Genomic DNA, 14,285 nt, shown 5'->3' on the forward strand with positions numbered 1-14,285 from the left:
AGCGGCGGTTTCCTCTTTTGCATGGAAATTAACCCTTTCCCCACCCGGAGCAGAGCCGGCAGAAGGAGCTCCTGACAGGAAGGACCCCTAGAGACCCCGCTTGGTGGAGGTGGGCAGGCCTTGGTGCTGGCACTGGCACTGAAGCTTCTGGCAGGGGGGTGGGCAGTGGAGCTGCGGGCCACTGTCTCTGTGGATGCCTCCGGCTCTGGTAACTGGGGCAGGGGGGCCTGCATTGGCCCCAGGTGTCCGGGGGAGGAAGTGGCCAGGACCTGGAAGAGGTGGGACTGTTGCCTTTGGGTCCCAGGCCACCATGCCCCTTTGCCTGTCCATGGTCTTAGTGTGGGAAGCCCCTCTCCATGCTGGGAGCCAGTTCTAGGGAGCCTCTGCATGGGGAGGTGGGAGCAGCGGCCGCCCACAGGACAGAGTCCACTGGGCAGAGGCTTGGAGGAGATGGGCCTCAGTGGGTGTCCAGGCCTCCTGGATGGCGGGGGAGGCCCAGGTGGCACCGCCTAGCTGGCTGCGGGGGACCCAGGGCCCGGCGTCTTACTCTGCCAGACTGACGGCACCAGCCACATGTTTACCCGAGGCTGCCTGGCCGCCTGGCCGTGGTGGGCAGCTGCGGTGGGCGCAGGGGTCAGGGGTAGCTAGGGGCCGGCGTCTGGTACCGGGAGGTGGTAGGCTTTCTTCCCTGGGTCTTGGCCACCTCCAGCCCTCCTTCACCAGTGTGGGAGAGAAATCCCTGCCCTGGAGCCACGGCCCAGGGGCCAGAGTCCCACCCACATGTCACTGGAGCTCTGGCACAGGCTAATCCAGCCAAAACAAAGCCATTCGCACATGTGACGGGCTCCCCTGGGTCTCCCTGCCTGGAGCAGGGCCCAGTGTGTGCAGCCATGCGCAGGGTCCCCTGGGCACGGCCCCATCTGAAGGCATTTGTTCCTGGGGGAGGGAGCTGACGTGAGGTCTCTCTGTTGGATTTAGGGTGTGGGTGTCAATCGCTCAGAAAAGACTTCCCGGGCAACCAGCTCCCAGGGCTTGGAGAACACGCTGTCGCCAGTAGATGGCCCAGAGTCTGGGCAGCAGCAGCCCTGGCTGGCCCGGGGGCTGGAGGGCAGCAGCCCCAGACCCGGACAACCTTTAGGGACAGGCCTCCAGGCGGCTCCAGGCCAGTGCTCCAGGCAGCCTGCAGGCTGGGAGCTGGGGGTCCAGCCTTAGGATGCGGCCTTGGAGCTATTGGCAGGGTTGCAGTGTGTGTGTGTGTGTGTGCACACGCACGTGCCAGGAGTGACCCCGGCATGGAGGCCCTACCCCATGCCCGGCCTCTTGCACTCTTTGCAGAGCCCAGACTTGCCCTGCGTGGGGTTCAGCACCCTCCTCCCTACACTCGGGTGTGTCCTGGGCACCAGACCCTTCCCCCCTTCAGAGAAACAACAGAGCTTTGCGTGCCTTGCAAGTGTTTGTGTGAACAGCTGCGATCAGTGTAATTATCACGTGTCACTTTAATGACTTACAGGGAAAGACGTTGTCAGGAGGGCACGGGGAGGTCTCGTCAGCAGGGCCGTTGAAGGGCAGAGCTGTGTCCCCCCCGTGGGAGGGACAGCCCTGGCTGGAGGCGGGGGGTAACCGGCTGGTCCCCACGTGGGTGTTGGGGAGGGGAAAGGAGGGATCCCCTGGCCTCCTGATAAACGCCTGGCATTCGGAGCCCAGCTCCCACCCGTCTCTCTGACGCTGTCTTCTCATCTGTAAAATGGGACAGCAACGCCTGCCCTCCTCGTGCTCGTTCAGTGCCTGGGGGAGCTTGGCCCTCCGCGCACAGAGATGCGCTTCAGGGGGGGGGTGGCAAACACGCCGCAGCTCTGTGGCGTCTCCCCAGCCCCAGGGGGACACAGGTGGTTCTTGGCTGCTTGTGGGGCGGGGGGGGGGACCCCGCTGGGGGCCATCAAGCCCAGAGGGCAGGGAAGACCCATGTCCTTGGCCATCTGGAAGTTTGTTTCTGTGGTTGCTCCACAGTCAGGGGTGGACAGAGAGGCCGGGCCCAGGCAGGGGGTCCTCACAACGTCATCAGGCGAGGCCATGCATCCTTCTTGGGATTCTGCGGTCGCCCCCGTGAGGGGGAGGCAGTGATGGTGGCGGTTATATTGAGAAGGGGACTGAGTTTGAGCCTCAAGTGAGGCCCGGGGCTGGGTGTCCCTCACCTAAACCAGTGCCCGTCTGGGCCACCACCAGCTCTCAGAGATTGGCAGGACCGGGGTGCCATGAGGGGCCAGGCCCGAATGCATGCTCTTGGGGCAACGTGGGCCGGTGCAGGCTGCACTTCTGGGGTCCGGCTCTTTCCCAGGATGTGGGTGGCCGTGTGGGATTTCTTGGTGTCACAGCTGCATGACCTCAGTGCTGTGTGGCCTTGGGCTGATAACTCAACCTCTCTGAGACTCAACCTCACATAGGTGACACCTGACCCTGGGGAGACTAAGTGGGCAAGGTGTGGGAGCCAAGAACTGAGGAATGCTGGGGGGTGCCACGTGGCTGGTCGGGAGCAGTTGGGCCGGGCTGGGAGGAGGGCATGGTACGGCCTTGAGGGAGTGGGGTCACCTCAGTCGGTGTCTGGCGGGGGTAGGCCTTGCTCAGGCTGTGGTTTCTGGGCAGGCCTCGAGTCCCTGACCCTGGGGGGCCTGGAACTATCGGAGGGGCTGCCCCCCGGGGTCCCCGGCAGTGGGTGGTGGACCCACCTCTCCCTGGCCCAGTGGCCCTGTGTCTGCTGCCTCAGTTTCCTGACCTGTAAGGTGGGAGCCAGTGCGGTGCTCACCTCTGAGGGTCACGTGAGGGTCAGCAGGGTCGGTGGCGCAGCGAGCGAGCGAAGCGAGTAGTCAGGCTGTGGGGCCGCAGCTGACTGGCTGCTGGGACAGGGAGCTCGGGACAGTCGGCAGACCAGGCAGCCCCTGGCCCTTCCCCCAGCCCCTTCCCCCAGCCCCTCTGCTCACGTCGCAACCCCACCCCACCCCCGGTCCAGGAGGGGCTCGTGCACGCCTGTGACTTGTGCCCCGCGGCTGGCCCGGGGCTGGGCACGCATCCATGGGGAGAGGTGCCCCTGGGGGGCCCTCGGGGGACGGGCTAGGAGCCCTGCTCCCAGGCTGGCAAACGCACCTGGCAGCGGTCTCAACCCCGGTGGCTTCTGCTCACGGCCTGCTGCCGTGGGGCCTGGCTGGAGGCAGACGCTGCCCAGGCCCCCCCCAGACCCACTCAGGCTCGGGGGGCCCAGAGCCGGCCCTTCGGCCAGTGTTGCTTGCTTTCCTCGTGCCCTGGAAGGGCTGGGCGGGTCTGTGTGGTGCGGGCCATCGAGGGGAGGCATGCCCCTCTGGGCGGGGGGCGGGGGGGCATGCCTTCGCTTCGGGCACATTCTCCAGGAATCCGGGCTCTGCCCTTCCCTCAGGGGGCTGCTTCTCTGCCACAGGGCCCTGCACCCACGCAAGCAGGTACGCACACAGGTCACACACGCGAGCACACGCGTGAACACCCACACGCACACACGCGTGTGCAGGTGACCGTGGCATGTGCGCACCCGCACACGTATCTCTTCACAGGGAGCACACGCTCCGCGAGCAGCTGGAGCACCGCTGCGGGGCACAGCTGGTGGGTTCAAACACGTGGTCCCCTCCTTGGGGGCGGAGGGGGTGTCTTGGGCGAATTCACCCTGAGCGTGGTCTCCTGGGCCGCCGGCTGCCGGTGTCCCCTGCCTGCCATGGGAGCCTCTTACGCCTCCATCAGCCAGAGCCTGGACCTGGGCCTGGCCGGGACCCTCTCCCCGGACTGTCTTCTAGGCCTTGGGTGACCTTGAATGAGGCACGTTGCTTCCCCTGGTTTTTGTGTGTGGATTTTCTCGCCCCCACGTCCATGGGGGTCCCGGCCCGTGAGGCCTACTCAGCCCCGACCAGGGCCTGTTGCACCCATGGCCCTGACCTCCTGGGTGTCACAGCCACAGCCCCGTTCTGCTGTTGACTTCCGCTGGCCTGGGAGGGGGGCACTAGGGCTTCCTGGGCAGGGGTCCTGGCTGAGGGGAGAGCCAGATCCCACCTCCCCGCTTTGGGCCCCAGACCCCACCACTGCTCTCACTTCAGTCCTGTGGACAGAGCCGTCTGTCCTGGTGGCTGGTCCTCAAAGGCTACCCTCTGCTGTCTCCCGGTCACGGAGCTTTTCCCAGGGTGGGCTGAGCCCGGCCTCTCCCGGCAGCCATTGCCTCGGGATGCACGCGCCCCTCCTTTATCTGGGAAACTCCTCCATGGACCCCATCTTCCCCGCCTCAGTGGGCTCCTGGATATTAGTGTCCCCCCCAAATTCCTGCCCCCCCAGAGCCTCGGGATGGTACTGGTTCAGAAGGAGTCTCTGTGGCTCTTAGGAGTTCAGGTGAGGTCATGCCGTTCAGGGTGGGCCTACATGCAGTGGCCGAGGTCCTGACGGGAGAAAGTAGAGGGGGTTTGGGAGAGCAAGAGGCCCCGGGTGCCTCCAGAGGCAGGGAGAGGCCGGCAGGATCTAGAAGGAGTGTGGTCCTGATGGAGGGCTTCTGGCCGCCGGTGCTGAGACCCTGCAGGCCTGTCGTTGCTCCCCCACCCCACAGTGATTTGTTCTGGCAGCGCCGGGTCCCTCCCCGGCGGGCCCCAGCCAGCCTCACCTCGGTACACGTGGTGGCCATACCCACCTGGAGGAGTCTCGAAAACTGAGGGAACCCATGTGCGGGCGGCCTTGGGACCCGCGTGTCCACGGGGCCCGGCCTGCCTCTCGCACAGGAACGGGCGCCAGCAGGACGGCAGCTGGAGGCCTCCCCGCCCCCGGCAGAGGAAGCCGCAGAGGAAGCGAGGGCAGGGGACGCCGGGCCGGAGCCAGTCCCCAGGCGGCCTGTCTGGGCTGTGTCCACACCAAGCCCCCTGGCTTCCTCCGCCAGGGCCGGGGCCGAGGCCGGGCGCCTGGGTGCCCGGAGTGGGGTAGGGGGTCTCCGGACGGTCACCCTGGGGTTAGACCAGCGGTAGGAGCCACGCGGGAGCGGCTCCTCGAGCCGGGTACGTGGGGGTTTCTGGGAGGATGTGGGCCACTGTCTCCCCCACCGGCCCCGGGGGGCGGGGGCTTGTAGTCATGAGGCCGCAGCCCCGGCTCCAGCTCTGGCGGAGGAAGTGGCAGGACAGGAATGGGCAGGGCTAGTGTGGTGGCTGGTTCTGGGCAGCCTGGGGTCCCTCACCTGTCACAGGGTGTGTGGGGTGAGGCAGTGGGGTCCTGGCGACTGGAGGACTGGGTGGGACCCACAGGTCACCTCTCATGGCGGGATGTGGCTGGGCCTGGCCTTGTTGACCCCTGGCGAGGGTGTGGTGTGTCCCCTCCTTCCCCACAAGGAGGGGGCCCTGCAGCTGCCGCCCACCTGCTGGCCTGGGCACATGGCCTCGGGCAGCCCCGACAGCTGGCCTTGGGCTGGCCAGGGAGACAAGCTGCCATCCGTGTGAGCCAGGCCAGGAGCAGGGGAGCCAGGGCCCCAGACCCGGCCTCTGCTGGGGTCTCCCGTGTGCTGAGGCTGGCGTGAGAGATGGGCAGCAGGATGGTGCTGAGGACACTGTCCTGCATCGAGGAGTCCTTGCTGGGCTTCCAGCTCTGGGGAGGGTCCTGCAGGGCTTCACGCCCTGTTCTGGCCACACTAAAATTCTTAACAGTTTTGAACAAGGGGTCCCGGGGCTCCATTTTGCCCCAGGCCCTGCAGATTCCGCGGCCAGTGCCGCTCGGGGCCCCTGGCCAGCTGCCGGCCCCCCAGGAGGGATGTGGTGACTTTGTAATGCTGGACACCTGCGCGGGCTGCCCGGCGCCACCTGTGGTCCCCAGGAAGCGGCGGGGGTGCTGGCGGGGAGACCCGCCAGCCCCAGGAAGAAGGAATTCGACTTTCCACGGGACGTGGGAGCCAGTGTCCCGCGGGCTCTTGCTCAGCCTCTCGCTGGGGGGCGCTCGGGGGGGCGGGGGTGAGGGTGGGGGTTGCACCTCGCGTGCCTCGCTCGCTCTGCGGACAGTGCTCTCCCGGGGACACAGCGCGGTGCGTTCACAGGCCCCGCTATGGACGGTCGTCGCCGCTTCTCTTTCACAGTTTTGTTGACTGTGATTCACGTTCCCAAGGACTCCCCCCTTTAAAGCATGTGCTTCAGTGGTGTTTATCAGCCTCGCGGGGTTGTGCAACCGTCACCACCAATTTTAGAGCGCTTCTGTCCCCGAGGACAAACCCCACACGCCCTGCCAGTCCAGCTCTGTTCCCTGACCGCCCCCCCCCCCACGCAGGCGAGGACACGTCATAGCAGCAAACCGTGCAACACGGAGTCTTCGTTGTGTCCCTGGACTCGCGAGTCGGGGCTTGCTCCCAGCGCTTGGCGTCCGGCTTCTCACCGCGGCCGATCTGGGGCGCAGCGGCCTGACTGCCTGAGCCCTCCCATCTCCCCCGCGAACGCCCCTCTGAGCCTTCCCCTTATCACTCTGGGGCATATTTACATATTCTGCGACCGAGGCCTCAGGCAGATAGCTGTGTCGTGGCTCGGATCGCACTTGGTTGCGGGCCGCGTGTCCGCCGCGGAGCGTGCCAGCGTGCGAGCGCGTCTTTCCCGATTCCGAGCTCAGGGGCGCCACGCTGGTCGCCCGACGGGCCACCGAGGGAGAGGCAAATGCGCCCCCTCGAGACCTTCCCCCTCTCTCTTCCTTTTTTCCAAAAAGCTCGTTGTGAAGCATTTGGACCATCCTGTTTATTCTGGGAGGGTGCCTGAAGCCGTACTGGTGGGAAGCAGCCCCCCACCCCCTCCAAGAGGCAGTTTCTGTCCTAGAGGAATGGCGCTCCGGCTTCTCAAAGCCACTTAGCCTCTGAGGGAGCTGTCCTGGCTCCTCGGTGGGGCCTACCCCGGGCAGGCGGACCTTGGGCTCCTTTTGCCAGGCCCACGGGCACATTGCTCCCTGTGGCTGAGGCCACCCCCGGCATGGACAATGCTCCTGCCGCCCCCCTTCCTTAGCCGACCTCGCCCCAACTCTGCCCTGCATGGGGTCCAGGCAGAAAGTTGGAGCCAAGGATGGCAAGAAATCTGGGGCTTGGGCGATTCTGAGCCTGGTGGCCCCTTGGCCTCTACCAAGCTGCTGTCCCCCAGCGCCCCCCGCCCTGGCCATGCTCAGGAGAGGGACTCATCTATCCAGCTCAGGTCCCTTGGGATGACCTGGTGCCCAGCACGTGTCAGGGCAGGTCCCCAGATGAACAAAATGGCCAAGGCTATCTTCCCGGGGTGTCACTCACAGGCCCCCAGGGGGAGTGGGAGCCCCTAGGCGTGCATCTCTCAGGACAGGTGGACGAGGCTGGGGGCCAAATGGGAGGAGCATTCGTGCCGAGCCCGTGTGTCGGTCAGAGGGGAATGTGAGGCAGCACTTGAGTTACTCGTGCTCACCCCAAGCCCTGCAGCCTGGGACCGGCCACAGGGGTGGGGCCCACGGTGCGGGGGGGCCTCTGGTGTCAGTGGTGGCCAGGCCTGGGTTTCTCACGTGTCACTGGACAGTGCGGAGTTGCGGAACTTCCTTCCGTCTCTGTGTGTGTGACAAGCGGGCCTGATGCGGGGCGGGGCCCTGCTGTGGGGTCCTGGGGCGGGATCCTGACGGAGCCCCTGGGGCTGGGCCACCCCCAGACGGCCAGTGCGTGCTGCTGGGAGTGTGTGTCTGGGTGTACGAGTGTGTGTCTGCGTCCCTGTGTGTCCGTGCCCACGCACGTGCCACGTGGTTGAGTGAGGACGTGGAAAAGTGTGTGGGTGTGCATGGGTGGGAGTGTGTGAACACATTGAACGTGTGAGTGGGAACAAACATATATGTATCAGTGTGCGTGTGTGCACACGTGCGTTTGAGCGCCAGTGCTCAGTGTGTCCCCCTCCCCCATTCTCCGGAAGGAAGGCCCCCAGGCCTCCTTGGTGCTCTCCTGCCCCTGGCGAGTTAGAGGCCGAGAGCCCCCCTCGTGGTCTCTAGGCAGGGCTTAGCTCCTGACCCACACTGGCCGCAGGCAGGAGGGCTGACACCGCTGCCCTCAGCAGGTCTGTGGTCTGGGCTCTGGGAAGGAGCCCTCCGGGTGAGCGGCTGCCATGACCCCACGTGGCCCACAGCCACCGCTGCCCCAGCAGGCCCTGTGCACCCAGCGGGGCGGCCCGGGTGGGGCCTTTGAGCTTCGTGTTCGCATCAGGGGGCTGGCGGGCTCCAGGCCTGTCGCTCCAGGCTTGCGCCTTAGCTGGCGCTTAGCCGTGGGGCCCTCGTGCGTCCCTCTCAGCTCCACTCCTCTGTCTTTGGGGTGCACTGTCCAGATCACCGGCTTCCCACCACCCCCCGTGCTCTCTTAGCGCCAGCCTCGGCCCTGCCCACCTCCCGCACCCTCTGTTCTGCACGCAGCAGGTGTCTGGGGAGTGGAGCCTGGGCAGCTGTGGAGGTGGGGTCTGGCTGCTCCCCGGCCAAGTCAGAAACCGAGGGTGGGCCTCAGTTTCCCCACCTGGCTGTGGTCAGAAGAGCCTGGCATGGTCCACGGTGGTTCTGGGTTCAGTGCCAGCTCTTGGGGTGGGTGGGGTGAGTCCTGCTGGTGTGGCTTTCAGCACGGGAGGCTGGGGGCGGGGGAGGCAGGTGTGCTGGGGCCTGGGGGCCAGGAGGCAGGTGTGTCTGAGCCCGTGTGTGGGCACGTGTGCTGCGGCCACTGCTCCCAGCCCTGCACCGGGGGCCTCCCTTGCAGACAAGCTAGGGCTCCGGTTTCATTCCCTGGTCTGTCCTTTTACTTGTCTGGCTGGCCTCTGAGATTTGGGGGAAGTGAGGAAAAAGAGGGGCCTGGGTCCTGCGTGTGAGGCACCCGGCCACACAAGCCCTGGTGGAGGGCTGCCGTGTCCCTGCTCGGGACTCCCTTCCTCTTGGAAGAAACTCCCAGGTCTGGGCCCACAGACAAACCTTTGTGGAGAGCCTCTGGCCCCCAATCCCCCGCCCCAGATCTGCCCACAGGATCCTGCTTGCCCCCCGCCCTGCCCTAGGAACCCCAGAATCCTGCCAAATCCTGCTGCTTGCTCCCGCCGGGGGCTGGGAGGTGGGGGTGTCGGAGACAGACGATGGGCCTCTCCGGGCTTCCCCAGGACCTCGGCCCCTGACGCCCTGGGCAGGCGGACCGCCACCCTGAGTGCCGTTCGCTGGCCTCATCCTGTTAACTCAGCGGAACGCCCTCCTGGCCGAGGTTCCTTCCTGTGCAGGACCCCGTTTGCGTCACCAGGCGGGCATGGGGGCAGGCGGACTGGTGCCAGGATGTCCTCAGATGCCTGGCCGAGGCCCCGCCCCAGGCCTGTGGCTGACCCTGGAGCCTGAGTCCCCGTGGGCCGGGCAGCTGGGGCACCTCCCGGACGGAGCCCAGGGCTCCCTGACTGGGCCAGGCTGGGGGCCCCACAGGAAGAGTGAGCTCCCCGTGGTGCGAGCAGCCAGGGCGTTGGGCCGCGATGGGCAGGACTCCTGTTGTGGATGTGGCCCGTGTCCCAGGAGGGTTTGGGCAGCTCCGTGAGGGGACAGGGTGAGACGGGAGGCTGTGGGCACCTGGCGGCAGAAGAGTGAGCCAGCCAGGGGTGGGGGTGCGTTGGGGGCTCTGGGGGTCGGGCAGACCCTGACCCGGCCTCCACGGGTGCGGAGTGCTCACTACACACTTTCTTAAATTGAAGTGAAACGCACAGAACATAAAGTGAACCATGTCCGGGTGAACAGTGGGGCATTTCATGTGTTCCCAGTTCCAGAACATTCTCCTTACCCCATAGAGACCCAGCGTGCCACGCACACCCCCCGGCCCCTGGCAGCCGCACACCTGCCCCTCACCATGTGGCCGCACAGCACTGCTCGGAGCAGCCGCCACTGTCCCACAGCGTCACTCGCGGGGGACGCGGCTTCCCACTGTCCACATCCTCGCCACGCTGACTTCCCATGACAAAAATCGTGGCCATCTTAGTGGGTCAGATCGCTGTCTTGTTCTTTGGGGCAGCCGCCAGGCAGATGGCAGGGTGTGGTCCCTCCGGGGAACACTGGGGAAACCGAGGCCCTTGGCGTCGAAGCTGGAGGGGTTGACTGGCCCTGCCCTCGCTCCGTCAAAGTGGCTCCTGAGTGCTGTGTGTCTCAGGCCCCCTGGGATGTTCCCTCAGGCTGAAGGGACGGCCAGGGGGATGGCCAGCCCGTGGGCAAGTGGGGGTCTGCGTGGAGGGCTCGGAGGGGGCGTTGGGGGTTGGTGATTCGACGATGGCTCTGGTCCTGGGTGAGGAAGGACCAGGGAGCTGCAGACCCCCAAAGTTTGGGCAGGGTCCTGGCTGTGCTGGTGGCAGCCAGTGGCCTGGGGAGAGGCAAGAGGAGTCCGGGGGCAGTTGGGGTGTCTGGTTTGGGGAGTGGCCGGGCATGGGTCCAGGGAGCAGGTCTGTGATGCTCACTATGCCGGAGGGAAGGGCCAGGCCCAGGTGCCTATGGGGGTCTGGAGCCCCAGAGGAAGTGCTGGGACCGCAGTGGGGTCAGGAAGGTGGTGGAGGCCCAGCCTGGGCCCACTTGGGGGTGGGGAGGAGGGTCCAGGTCAGGACAGCGAGGTGGGTGCTGAGAGGGGAGGGCATGGTGGATCGGCCCTGGGGCCCAGAATGCGGCCCAGCTCACTGTCCTTTCTGCGCGCTGGAGACGTGGCCGAAACTCAAGTCCCGGCATGGTTGGAGCCAGGATCTCTGCCCCTTCTCCTGCCATCCATGTCCCCATCACGTCCCCGGGGAGACCTCACCGACCTCGGGCTATGTGGCTCCGGGGGGTGGGGTTTGAGCAGGGGGTGGGGGGCGGACCCTGGGACTCGCTGACGTCAGGGCTTCATGGTGTGTGTGCTGGGCTGTGGGGGTCTTAAAGATGGAACGATGGGATGGAATGTGAGCCACGATCACATAAAATGGTACACGTTTGGTTGTAGGAGGACCGCGTGCTTGTCGTAGGAGACGCAACGTGCAGACGACCTGAAGGACTCTGCCGTCCGGACGAGCGCTGCTCGCGTTTCGGGATCTTTCCTTCCAGGTGGTTTTTGTTTGTTCACATAGTCGTGACCCGGATTTGTAAATGGTTCTGCAATCCTGCCTCTGGTCTCAGCTCCATCAGGGTAGAACTGAAACAGAGTAAATGGCGGGGGGGATCTCAAGCCGACTCCATGTGAGCGCGGAGCCCGACGTGGGGCTTGATCCCACCACCCTGAGATCACGACCTGAGCCAAAATCAAGAGCGACGCTCAACCCCCCAGCCTCCCAGGCCCTTCGACGGTGTGTATTTGCAGTCTGCCCTCTGGGAGGCCTGGTGCGTATGTTTGGAGGACCCCGAGCCTGTGGCCCCACAGTCACGTGACTGACGCCTGGCGCCCAAACGTGTCCTCGCGGCCTTGCCGCTTCTAAGTAGTTCGATGCGGAGCTTTCCTTGTTCACAACTTCTCTTTCGACTCTTTTTACGGCTCCCGTTGCAGACGTACCTGTGGGTTGTTTTAATCCTTCAGCTTTGGGGGCATCGTCTGGGCTCTTTTTGTTATAAACGTCACCGCAAAGTTCACCGCGTGCGTGCGAGACGTGCTCTGTCTGTACTGGAAACGCACTCATTCCCGGGTTCGCGTTTGTTCTGGGTTCGTGTGTCCTCCAGGTCAGTCCCTCGGTGTCAGTGCCCAGACAGGAATCACTTGGCCAACGAGAGGGCCGACTCCAAGGCGCGGCTCTGCGGACGGCCCCCCGCTTGCCCGCTGCTGCTGGGATGCCTGGGCCGGGGGCCTGGTGGCGGGGTCTGGAGCGCGGGCTGCGGCCGGGGACGCCCTCCCTCTGGAAGCAGACGTGGTGCTGGGGGTCGGTCGTGGTTCTTTGATTATGGACGAGGCTGGACGTCTTCTTGCGGGCTTCCTTAGTTGTCTTGTCCATGCTGGGGGGTCTCAAGGTGATTTCTTAGTTTTTGCTGATCGTGGGCCCTCTGTAGTCAGGACACCAGTCTTTTGATGTACGTTCTGTAAGTGGTTTTTCCTGGTGTGCTACTTGCCTTTCATCCGGGGCTTGGATGGAACACTCGTTTTTATGGAGCCAGATCCATCGATATTTTGTGACTCCCTCCACTACTTTGAGCGTAAACATCCTCCAGGAAGAAGCCCGCTGTCCACCTCCCTCTTCTGCGCCCCTGTGATCTGGCTTCGACGTCAGTCTGAGGTTACTCTGGTGTGCGGTGAGGCGCGGTTCCCCTGCACGGCCTGTCACTCCCACCGCGGCCAGCCTGGCCCTCAGCCCCTGGCGTCCCGCGTCTTCCCAGAGACACTGAGCGTGCTTTTAATGATTGCACTTTCTCATGTGTGACCAGCTCCAGGCCAGGGCCCTCCCTCTGCTCGATTTGGCTTCCTTCTGGGGTCACAGGACAGGTGCTTCAAGAGGGGACGGGGGAGGGCAGGACCCCGTCATGTGACAGCCCTGCCCGGCCACCACTCACCTGATGGCAGACACAGGTCCTATTTTCCTTTTATGGGAAGCCCAGCCAGGCACCTGGTTCTGTTCTGAACTGTCTCTCCCCCCCCCCCCAGTGCCCCCCAAGCTCCCCGGACATGCTCCGTCCCCTTCACAACCTGGAAGGGAGACCTCGGTACACAGCAGGTGCCCAATAAGGGTGAGGTGCTGTTCCTAGTCCTGGCTGTGCAGCTTTACGGAAGGTTGTGCCCTGTTTGAGATGACAGCAGCGGTCAGGCCACCAGGCCGTGGAGAGCGGCGGCCGGGCCCGCGGGGGCTGTGCTGTGTCTGTCACCATCCGTGTTGCTTCTGCGGTGGGTACAGTAACTGGCGAGACAGGGTCCGCTGCCGCAGACCGTCCCACGCAGGCGCCTCCGCGGGGACGGGACCTGGCATGGAGGGCGGCTGGGGACGCTGGGCGGTTCTGGCGGGCAGAGCGATGACACGGTTGGCGGTGGGGGCGGCGCTGGGGAGCGCGGGCGGGTCGGCGAGCACGGTAGCTTTTGCTGTTACCTGTCACGGGTGTTTAATTTAATGAACGTGTTGACTTTGACAACTTGTGTTTTCACACGAAGGAGCTGCGCTCTGGTCCCTTCTGTGTGGGTTCACCTAATTGTGGCCGAAGGCTTAATAGCAGCGGAGGAGAAGCCTCTTGTGCCACAAGTGTGACCCGCCCAGCCCGCAAGGCTCTGGGGGTGGCAGGGGTGGGCTCTAGTGGCTGCTCCAGGGAGCCCCTTTGGGGTTTTCCTCCAGAACCCCCAGCCCAGCCCCCTGCTTCCTGCAGCTGCCCCCCCGGGCTATGGTGGCCCCTCAAAGGGTTTGGGCCCAGGGTGCCTGAGGCTGAGGCTGGAGGCCAAGGGCAGGGGCTGAGGGTGGAGGCTGAGTCTGGAGGCCAAGGGCAGGGGCTGAGGGTGGAGGCTGAGGCTGGGCCTCCTGAGAGCTCCTCTTCCCTGTGTGTGGGTGTGGGGAATGGGCTTGGAGACCTGAGCAGGAGCCCAGGCTGTGCTTGCCATCTTTCTAAGCCTTTGGGCTCACACTGCCTCCAGGCAGCCCTCCAAGATATCACATTAGCTTGCAGCCCTGGCTTCCTATGTGAGTGCAGAAGGTATGGGAGCAGAAGCACGTCAGTCAGAGGTCAGCTGTGCCTCCTTAGGCAGGCTCCTTGCTCTCGTTGAGCATTCATTTCTTCCTGTCCAGCGGGGACAGGCCTGGGGTCACCTCAGTGGCTGGTTAGGATCCCGTGAGGCCTTGCTGAGACCAGGTCTGAGCTGATGTGATGGGCCTGGTGTGGCAGGTGTGCTGGGTTGGGTGGTGGGGTCTTGAGCGGTCAGCCACTGGGGGCTGAGGGGTGGGATGCTTGGTGGGCCGGCAGAAAACCTCCAGGGGCCAGACAGAGGTCTTTGGGGCAGGGCATGCCCTGGAGCCAGTGTGACAGGACAGGAGGGGCAGGCCTGCCTCTGTCGAGGGGACACCTGGGCTGTCCCGTGGGCACAGATGAGCCGGGCTTCCCGAAGCCCTGGCTCAGCTGGGGAGTGGGGTAGCCCAGAGCCCTAACTCGGGGGCCATCCTTATGTGTCGGGGGGCTGTGTCATGTTATCTGGGCACCTCCGTTCCCGCATCTGGTGAGGGCTAGCCGTGTGGGGGCTCTTGTGGACTCGGTGATGCAGAAGGGGAGGTCACCACTGTTCCCAGGACAGAAACAGCACCGGGGGCCCTTGGTGGCACTTCAGCAAGAGGGTAACTTGGAAACGCCAGGCTGAATGCAGGAACTCTGCACCC

General features: G+C 65.0%; 1 protein-coding gene across 1 annotated transcript in view; it reads left to right on the forward strand.

Moving 5' to 3' along the window:
* Positions 1 to 14,285, forward strand: part of AATK (apoptosis associated tyrosine kinase) — a 31,445-nt gene that overhangs the window by 239 nt on the left and 16,921 nt on the right. The window lies entirely within an intron of this gene.

This window comes from Ursus arctos, unplaced genomic scaffold (assembly GCF_023065955.2).
Source record: "Ursus arctos isolate Adak ecotype North America unplaced genomic scaffold, UrsArc2.0 scaffold_24, whole genome shotgun sequence".
Lineage (NCBI taxonomy): Eukaryota > Metazoa > Chordata > Mammalia > Carnivora > Ursidae > Ursus > Ursus arctos.